This window comes from Mytilus galloprovincialis, chromosome 4, assembly GCF_965363235.1.
Source record: "Mytilus galloprovincialis chromosome 4, xbMytGall1.hap1.1, whole genome shotgun sequence".
Classification (NCBI taxonomy): domain Eukaryota; kingdom Metazoa; phylum Mollusca; class Bivalvia; order Mytilida; family Mytilidae; genus Mytilus; species Mytilus galloprovincialis.
In genome coordinates this window covers 40,114,897-40,125,643 of record NC_134841.1, presented here as the reverse complement: position 1 = coordinate 40,125,643, position 10,747 = coordinate 40,114,897, and the positions used below count along the sequence as shown (strand labels likewise).

The window sequence follows — 10,747 nt, the reverse complement described above, 5'->3', positions numbered from 1 at the left end:
GACGCATAGACCGGAAAACTAATGCCCATTTACAATCGTAGGTGGGGCATAAAAAAATTAATCATGATTTTCTGCCAATATGCACATTTACATAGCATGTCCTAACTATCTAAAAAATTCATGAAACTCTGTTGTGGTCTTTAGACAGATTTTATGACAAACTGTTGTAGGAGTATATAGGAAATCAATGAATTGATAATTCATAATTTCCTCATTATCTTCAAAGATTTATAAAACTCTGTTATGTGGTTTCAGAGGAGTTGCAATAACGAGAACAGGACTGACAGACCGATGGATCAAAAACATTGTACCATAAAGAACTTTGTTTGGTTTGGTATAATAAAGGGTTTGCTAAATAATGTAAGGCTGAGATAAATTAGTCATTTGGTCACACCAGTTTTTTGGCGAGGTTCGTTTTGTTCAGTCTGTGATGTTCTTTGTTGTGTTTTGCATTCTGTTGTTTGTTTTTTAATCTTTCTCTTTTTTTTTGCCGTGGTTTTGTCAGTTTATTATTGACTTATGTGTTTGAATAAGCCTTTAGTATCTTTCGCCTCTCTCTTCGGTCAATTTGATTATGTGGGACATACAGATTTAGACCCAAACTTGTCTCTGATTGTTTCGTGATTATTGCAGATGTAAATCATACTATAAAATTGAGTATGGAAATGGGGAATGTGTCAAGGAGACAACAACCCGACCATAGAGCAGACAACAGCCGAAGGCCACCGATAGATCTTCAATGTAGCGAGAAACTCCCGCACACGGAGGTGTCCGTCAGCTGGCCCCTAAACAAATATGTATACTAGTTCAGTGATAAGGGACGTCATACTAAGCTCCGAATTATACACAAGAAACTAAAATTATATATCATACAAGACTAACAGAGGTCAGAGGCTCCTAACTTGGGACAGGCGCAAAATTGCGGCGGGATTAAACATGTTTTTTAAGATCTCAACCCTCCCCTATACCTGTAGCCAATGTAGAATAAACAAACGCGAAACAATACGCACAGTAAAACTCAGTTTAAGAGAAGTCCGAGTCCGATGTCAGAATATGAAACAAAAGAAAATAAACAAAATGACAATAATACATAAATAACAACAGACTACTAGCAGTTATTGACATGCCAGAACCAGACCTTAATTAAACTGATTGAAAGATTATGTCTTCATCATATGAATATCAGGCACAATCCCTCCTGTTAGGGGTTTAGTATTATACCGTCATGAAATATACAACCCTCTTATTTACAATATCATTTGATCAACACCTATTTACAAGGGTCTATTTGATATGATTTTTCTCATTGTTGAAGGCTGTATGGTTGCATATAACTGCTTACATCCACTTTATTTGAACTTGAGTGGATACATGTAGGCGTCTCATTGGCAATCATACCACATCTCCGTATTTTTACAGTATTGTATCAGTACTGTTACCTAATAACAGGACAAAACAAGACAGTAATTTGACAAAACTAAAGACATACATACTTGATTTTACTTCTCTAAAGATATAAACAAAATTTTCATAGTTCGTATCTGAACATGTACACAGCCATGGGAATTTTAAGGGACTATATTTCAGTGTGCATATATTTAGTAGCTAATCTGGCTACTTCCTGTTTATCAGACCGGTACCTTAGAAAAGAATTGTGACAATATATCCAATCTTTTCAAAAACCAAAGACTAACGTCACTAGGAGCAGCAGTTAGTTGTCATAGATACTCTAGATAGAAAGATAATCTGCCACTTTTATAAAAGGGACTACACATAGTTTTTGAAAGGGTATAATCGGTTTGTGCCGAAATTACTTTCTTTAGTCCAGAAACTCATTTGTGTTAAATGGTAATCTCCACCCACATTTAGGACTGGCAGTTATTTGTAGTTTTTATCAACAGCTTGCACTTTTTCTAAATTATATTTGCTTCTTTTAAGACTGACCAAAACTGTTTTTTTACCATTGTGGTTTGATTAAGGTAGTGTATATCAAACAGCTGTTGGAAATATTTTGGACAACCCTCTTATTTACAATATCATTTGATCAACACCTAGTGGTCTTTGGTGGTATCTCGCATAACATTAATGAGGTCTTTTTTAAAAGGCAACTTGAAATTATTGGTCCCATATTTATGTGCTATAGCAAATGTATGGGCTGCTGATCTGCATATATGATAGCAATATATTCTTATGTTTTCAATGACCCCTTATTTCTTCACTCCACTTTATAAGATAGAAATAAATGTTATTCCATATTTTATTGGTTTTTTCAAAGGTATCATAATTTAGACATAAAGACAAAACTAAGCACAGTGAAAAAAGTCTACTCTGTCCTGTAAAGTTTGAGATGTTTTTGTTGTTCAATCTTTGTCACTTGTATGGAAACACTAAATCTTTATAACCTACAATAGAAATATTATCACTTTTATTTCAATTCAATTGTTGCAGTTATCATGCATGTACTTAGTAATAGAGAAAATGATCAATTAGACCAGATCTCCACATTAATAATATTAAAACTAGAGGCTTCAATGAGCCTGTGTCACTCACATGATACTTTTATTTACAATTGATGCATGATACAGAAATTGTCCATACCAACCGTCAGTGTTTACCATACAATACAGTACTTCTATACACTGTCTGTATACAGTATTTGTCGTATTTTGTCCATACCTATCGTCGATGTTTGACATAAAATACAATACTGCTATATACCGTATATCAACAGTATTTGTCTATACCTACCGTCGGTGGTTAACATACAATACAGTCCTCCTATATACCGTCCATCAACAGTATTTGTCTATACCTACCGTCGGTGGTTAACATACGATATAGTACTCCTTTGCACCGTCCATCAACAGTATTTGTCTATACCTACCGTCGGTGGTTAACATGCAATAAAGTGCTCCTTTATACCGTCTATCGCCAGTATTTGTCTATACCTACCGTCGGTGGTTAACATACAATATAGTGCTCCTATATACCGTCTATCAACAGTATTTGTCTATACCTACCGTCGGTAGTTAACATACAATATAGTGCTCCTATATACCGTGTATCAACAGTATTTGTCTATACCTACTGTCGGTAGTTAACATACAATATAGTGCTCCTATATACCATCTATCAACACTATATGTCTATACCTACCGTCGGTGGTTAACATACAATATAGTGCTCCCATATACAGTCTATCAACAGTATTTGTCTATACCTACCGTCGGTAGTTAACATACAATATAGTGCTCCTATATACCGTGTATCAACAGTATGTGTCTATACCTACTGTCGGTAGTTAACATACAATATAGTGCTCCTATATACTGTCTATCAACAGTATTTGACTATACCTACCGTCGGTAGTTAACATACAATATAGTGCTCCTATATACCATCTATGAACAGTATTTGTCTATACCTACCGTCGGTGGTTAACATACAATATAGTGCTCCTATATACCGTCTATCAACAGTATTTGTCTATACCTACCGTCGGTAGTTAACATACAACATAGTGCTCCTATATACCGTCTATCAACAGTATTTGTCTATACCTACCGTCGGTGGTTAACATACAATATAGTGCTCCTATATACCGTCTATCAACAGAATTTGTCTATACCTACCGTCGGTGGTTAACATACAATATAGTGATCCCATAAACCGTCTATCAACAGTATTTGTCTATACCTACTGTCGGTAGTTAACATACAATATAGTGCTCCTATATACCATCTATCAACAGTATATGTCTATACCTACCGTCGGTGGTTAACATACAATATAATGCTCCTATATACCGTCTATCAACAATATTTGTCTATACCTACTGTCGGTGGTTAACATACAATATAGTGCTTCTATATACCGTCTATCAACAGTATTTGTCTATACCTACCGTCGGTGGTTAACATACAATATAGTGCTCCTACAATGTATATACCGTCTATCAACAGTATTTGTCTATACCTACCGTCGGTGGTTAACATACAACATAGTGCTCCCATATACCGTCTATCAACAGTATTTGTCTATACCTACTGTCGGTGGTTAACATACAATATAGTGCTCCCATAAACCGTCTATCAACAGTATTTGTCTATACCTACTGTCGGTAGTTAACATACAATATAGTGCTTCTATATACCGTCTATCAACAGTATTTGTCTATACCTACCGTCGGTAGTTAACATACAATATATTGCTCCTATATACCGTTTATCAACAGTATTTGTCTATACCTACCGTCGCTGGTTTACATACAATATAGTGCTCTTTGATACCGTCTATCAACAGTATCTGTCTATTCCTACTGTCGGTAGTTGCTCCTATATACCGTCTATCACCAGTATTTGTCTATACCTACCGTCGGTGGTTAACATAAGATATAGTGCTCCTATATACCGTCTATCAACAGTATTTGGCTATACCTACCGTCAGTGGTTAACATACAATATAGTGCTCCTATATACCGTGTATCAACAGTATTTGTCTATACCTACTGTCGGTAGTTAACATACAATATAGTGCTCCTATATACTGTCTATCAACAGTATTTGTCTATACCTACCGTCGGTAGTTAACATACAATTTAGTGCTCCTATATACCATCTATCAACAGTATTTGTCTATACCTACCGTCGGTTGTTAACATACAATATAGTGCTCCTAAATACCGTCTATCAACAGTATTTGTCTATACCTACTGTCGGTAGTTAACATACAATATAGTGCTGCTATATACCGTCTATCAACAGTATTTGTCTATACCTACCGTCGGTAGTTAACATACAACATAGTGCTCCTATATACCGTCTATCAACAGTATTTGTCTATACCTACCGTCGGTGGTTAACATACAATATAGTGCTCCTATATACCGTCTATCAACAGAATTTGTTTATACCTACCGTCGGTGGTTAACATACAATATAGTGCTCCCATAAACCGTCTATCAACAGTATTTGTCTATACCTACTGTCGGTAGTTAACATACAATATAGTGCTCCTATATACCATCTATCAACAGTATATGTCTATACCTACCGTCGGTGGTTAACATACAATATAATGCTCCTATATACCGTCTATCAACAATATTTGTCTATACCTACTGTCGGTGGTTAACATACAATATAGTGCTTCTATATACCGTCTATCAACAGTATTTGTCTATACCTACCGTCGGTGGTTAACATACAATATAGTGCTCCTACAATGTATATACCGTCTATCAACAGTATTTGTCTATACCTACCGTCGGTGGTTAACATACAACATAGTGCTCCCATATACCGTCTATCAACAGTATTTGTCTATACCTACTGTCGGTAGTTAACATACAATATAGTGCTCCTAAATACCGTCTATCAACAGTATTTGTCTATACCTACCGTCGGTAGTTAACATACAATATAGTGCTCCTATATACCGTCTATTAACAGTATTTGTCTATACCTACCGTCAGTGGTTAACATACAATATAGTGCTCCTATATACCGTCTATCAACAGTATATGTCTATACCTACCGTGGGTGGTTAACATACAACATAGTGCTCCCATATACCGTCTATCAACAGTATTTGTCTATACCTACTGTCGGTAGTTAACATACAATATAGTGCTCCTAAATACCGTCTATCAACAGTATTTGTCTATACCTACCGTCGGTAGTTAACATACAATATAGTGCTCCTATATACCGTCTATTAACAGTATTTGTCTATACCTACCGTCAGTGGTTAACATACAATATAGTGCTCCTATATACCGTCTATCAACAGTATATGTCTATACCTACCGTCGGTGGTTAACATACAATATAGTGCTCCCATAAACCGTCTATCAACAGTATTTGTCTATACCTACTGTCGGTAGTTAACATACAATATAGTGCTTTTATATACCGTCTATCAACAGTATTTGTCTATACCTACCGTCGGTAGTTAACATACAATATATTGCTCCTATATACCGTTTATCAACAGTATTTGTCTATACCTACCGTCGCTGGTTTACATACAATATAGTGCTCTTTGATACCGTCTATCAACAGTATCTGTCTATTCCTACTGTCGGTAGTTGCTCCTATATACCGTCTATCACCAGTATTTGTCTATACCTACCGTCGGTGGTTAACATAAGATATAGTCCTCCTATATACCGTCTATCAACAGTATTTGGCTATACCTACCGTCAGTGGTTAACATACAATATAGTGCTCCTATATACCATCTATCAACAGTATATGTCTATACCTACCGTCGGTGGTTAACATACAATATAATGCTCCTATATACCGTCTATCAACAGTATTTGTCTATACCTACTGTCGGTAGTTAACATACAATATAGTGCTTCTATATACCGTCTATCAACAGTATTTGTCTATACCTACCGTCGGTGGTTAACATACAATATAGTGCTCCTACAATGTATATACCGTCTATCAACAGTATTTGTCTATACCTACCGCCGGTGGTTAACATACAACATAGTGCTCCCATATACCGTCTATCAACAGTATTTGTCTATACCTACTGTCGGTAGTTAACATACAATATAGTGCTCCTAAATACCGTCTATCAACAGTATTTGTCTATACCTACCGTCGGTAGTTAACATACAATATAGTGCTCCTATATACCGTCGATCAACAGTATTTGTCTATACCTACCGTCAGTGGTTAACATACAATATAGTGCTCCTATATACCGTCTATCAACAGTATATGTCTATACCTACCGTCGGTGGTTAACATACAATATAGTGCTCCCATAAACCGTCTATCAACAGTATTTGTCTATACCTACTGTCGGTAGTTAACATACAATATAGTGCTTCTATATACCGTCTATCACAGTATATGTCTATACCTACCGTCGGTGGTTAACATACAATATAGTGCTCCCATAAACCGTCTATCAACAGTATATGTCTATACCTACCGTCCGTGGTTAACATACAATATAGTGCTCCTATATATACATGTATACCGTCTATCAACAGTATTTGTCTATACCTACCGTCGGTGGTTTACATACAATATAGTGCTCCCATATACCGTCTATCAACAGTATTTGTCTATACCTAGTGGCGGTAGTTAACATACAATATAGTGCTTCTATATACCGTCTATCAACAGTATTTGTCTATACCTAACGTCGGTGGTTAACATACAATATAGTGCTCCTATGTACTGTCTATCAACAGTATTTGTCTATACCTACCGTCGGTGGTTAACATACAATATAGTGCTCCCATATACCGTCTATCAACAGTATTTGTCTATACCTACCGTCGGTAGTTAACATACAATATAGTGCTCCTATATACCGTCTATCAACAGTATTTGTCTATACCTACCGTCGGTGGTTAACATACAATTTAGTGCTCCTATATACCGTCTATCAACAGTATTTGTCTATACCTACCGTCGGTAGTTAACATACAATATAGTGCTCCTATATACCGTCTATCAACAGTATTTGTCTATACCTACCGTCGGTGGTTAACATACAATTTAGTGCTCCTATATACCGTCTATCACCAGTATTTGTCTATACCTACCGTCGGTGGTTAACATGGAATATAGTGCTCCTATATACCGTCTATCAACAGTATTTGTTTATACCTACTGGCGGAGGTTAACATAGAATATTGTGCTCCTATATACCAAGAGGGATAATGGATCTGCATCTAGAATTTATCATGCTGCCCTTTTTTTGGATTTTTAAAATTCTTGTTATCCCTCAATTTTTACATTCATCCCAAATAATACAACAGTAGTCAATTAGGGGCAGAACACCCATTGTATTATGTTTTCTTGCAGTTATATAAAAAAAAAATGTATTTAAGAAAGATGGTATATTCTGGATGATATATTAGCACAACCTTGGTCAATTTGATTTCTCCAGTTACTTAGTGGGCTGTCAATTTTGAAACTAATATTTTTTCACATGATGAATTTTGTAATACTTTAATTTATTATCAAGTTTGGTTGAAAAGTCTGAATAGTTTCTGCTTTGTTCCAGTAATCAAACATTTTGTTTCATTTGCATCTATGAACATGTTATTCATTTTACACCACTCTTCAACCCTGTATAAATCTTCTTGAACATCATCATTTATATTTTCTAGATGTTTCCCCCTGATTTATGAATAGTGGTGTCATCAGCATATACAACGATATAGGTCTGTTTCACAATTTTTAATGCATAAGGGAAGGTCATTTATAAATAGCACAAACAATAGAGGACAAGGTATAGAACATTGGGGAACACCAAATTTTACATGTTGTTGTTCAGAGTTAACATTACAAATGTATACCTTTTGTTATTCAGGTACGACTTAAAAAACTAACAGTAGTCTCACTAAATCCATACATGTCGAGCTTTAAACAAAGAAAGTCATATTCTACCAAATCAAAAGCTTTTTTTTAAATCTTAATAAAATTGATAGGTTTAAATTACCATCTTTCATTTCTTGCAACCATGTGTCAATGATATTAAATAAATGTCAAGCTCAATCCAGTATATATTCCAAGTTATGGACAAATGATAATGCTATTAAAAATACCAAATCATAACCAGTGCTTTTCTCTTTTTCTATTTACAGTATATGACTAGGTAATAATGATTACTTTTTTCAACTATTTTCATACTTTTTTGTTTCCTCTGCTTTTGTATCAAGGGCATAATTGTTTATGGCAAACTAAGCATCTGCATAATCAAACTATTCCTAACTATACTCTACCTCAAATTCTGGAAACTGCAAAATTTTTGTCATAGCAGTCTTATGGTAGCTGAACTATTTCTATTTTTTGTAAATCTGGATTAATAAGTCTTTTGTCACATTCTGGGGCTATAGAAAAAAAAACATTACAGAATTATCAAAATTATGTGTGTATAATGTTTGTGTACAGTCATTCAACTAAAAAAGGACAAAAATTATTTTTTTGTGTATAAATAAATAATTGTGATTTTAATGTCTTAATATTATAAAAAAAACTTCAAAAGATTAAATTTAAATTATAATCTAAACATGAAAGAGCACATATAAATCAACCTTTTACTCAGATTTATATCTGACTTCACAAATATCATCATCTAATTTTACAAATCAGTATTTATTTGGTGGCACTTCCTGCACACTAAGTATGTTATGCCTTAGGTTTAATTTTGATGCAATCACATTTCAGAAGGTACATGTCTTGAACTGTTTTAATGAATAAATTACAGTTTTAAACTCAGTTTAGGCTGACCTGAGGTCAATAGTCTTAAACAATGTCATCAAACTATCAGTTTTACTGTAATATATTGATATTGTGACATTTATGGGAAAGAGCATATGAGTTAGTCATATTGGTCAATACAATGGAAAGTTTATATCTGAGACTACTATAACACTATGTGTTATACTAGTAGTCTCAGTTTATAACTATGTTAATGTCAATTATATACATGACATAATAATTAAATCATTTAAAAAACTATTCCAAAGATTTCTCTCAAATCATGTTTACATTTTTTTAGAGAAGAGTCTGTCTGAAATATATTCAGGGGTAGTCCAAATAGTTATGACTTCTTAAAAAGCTATATTATGGGGAAAAAAAGGGGGGGGGGTCTATTATGTTTTTTTTTCATACAGGAGGAAGACGTCAAAGCAAAAAAAACCCCAACAAAACAAAATAAAATAATAGCCTGTCAAGACGTCCTTATATCATAAAAATTTGGTCTAATTTTGGGATAATACATTTAACTTCCTTTGATGTCGGGGAGGGGATAAGTTTTGACGATTAATTATTCTTGAAACTAACAATAATTATTTCTTATTGTTACTTTGTTAAGCGAGCGAGATGTGTGGTTCTCGAGTTATTTTAAAAAAAAAGGGGGGGATGTTACTATATCAAATTTACCCAATTTGGAGACAATAAATATTTAAAATCTAACCATAAACTCCAATGTTCCTGCTTTTTTTAGCAGAACAAACACGATGGCATTCTCGTCTCTGTTGTAATCAATAGTTAACTCATTTCTTCTTCCAGGTTATTTCTTAATCAATTATGATTATCAGCTGTCTATCTATTTACCATGTTTATGTTAAACTGGTCCGTAATTCCATCGTAGTGTATCGATAACTGAACACAACAAGGATCCAGTTTATTAAACGTATATAATATACAAGGTTCCTGAGTCAGTAACCGTAACTATCACCGTGCTTTGTGCGCATGCGCAAGAAACACCAACAACAAGGATAAAACAGGGTATACAGTTCCGTAATTTCGTATATTTTTCTTATCTTCATACTAAAGAGCTCTAAAAGTAGGCGTGCTTAGGTGCACTGGGCGGGTCTAAAAACCGACTCTCGGTGGTTAACGTCTCTCGATGGTTAACTTTAAGTGCCTACCAACTGAAATAGCAAATCTTTTCGAGTTGTTTGTAAACATACCACTTTTAATTGGCAGAGAAAACTAGTGTATCTTTTTGGTTGGGGTTCAATAGTGTAAAGAAAAGAAGTTCAAGCCTCAAAAGCCAACTTTCTGGAAATCGATTTTTTAATACATGACCCGAAGACTGAAAATAAAAATCCTCTTTTTGTCAAGTAAACAAATACCAATTCCTAGTATGCAGCTATAAACATTGGAAAACTTTTGAATTCATTCTAAAATGATTAATCCTTTCACTGCCAGTACACTTTATTTTCTTTTTCTTTTTCAAGATTTTCTAATCTAAAGCTTAC

At 34.5% G+C, this 10,747-nt stretch overlaps 1 long non-coding RNA gene across 1 annotated transcript; it reads right to left on the bottom strand.

Moving 5' to 3' along the window:
• Positions 1 to 2,243: 2,243 nt before the first annotated feature.
• On the bottom strand, positions 2,244 to 10,255 carry LOC143072128 (uncharacterized). Its single transcript, XR_012977056.1, has 3 exons — positions 9,958 to 10,255; positions 8,762 to 8,869; positions 2,244 to 2,402 (listed from the first exon to the last, which is right to left on the bottom strand). It is a non-coding gene; the product is annotated as an uncharacterized LOC143072128 (long non-coding RNA).
• Between the last annotated feature and the right edge of the window lie 492 nt (positions 10,256 to 10,747).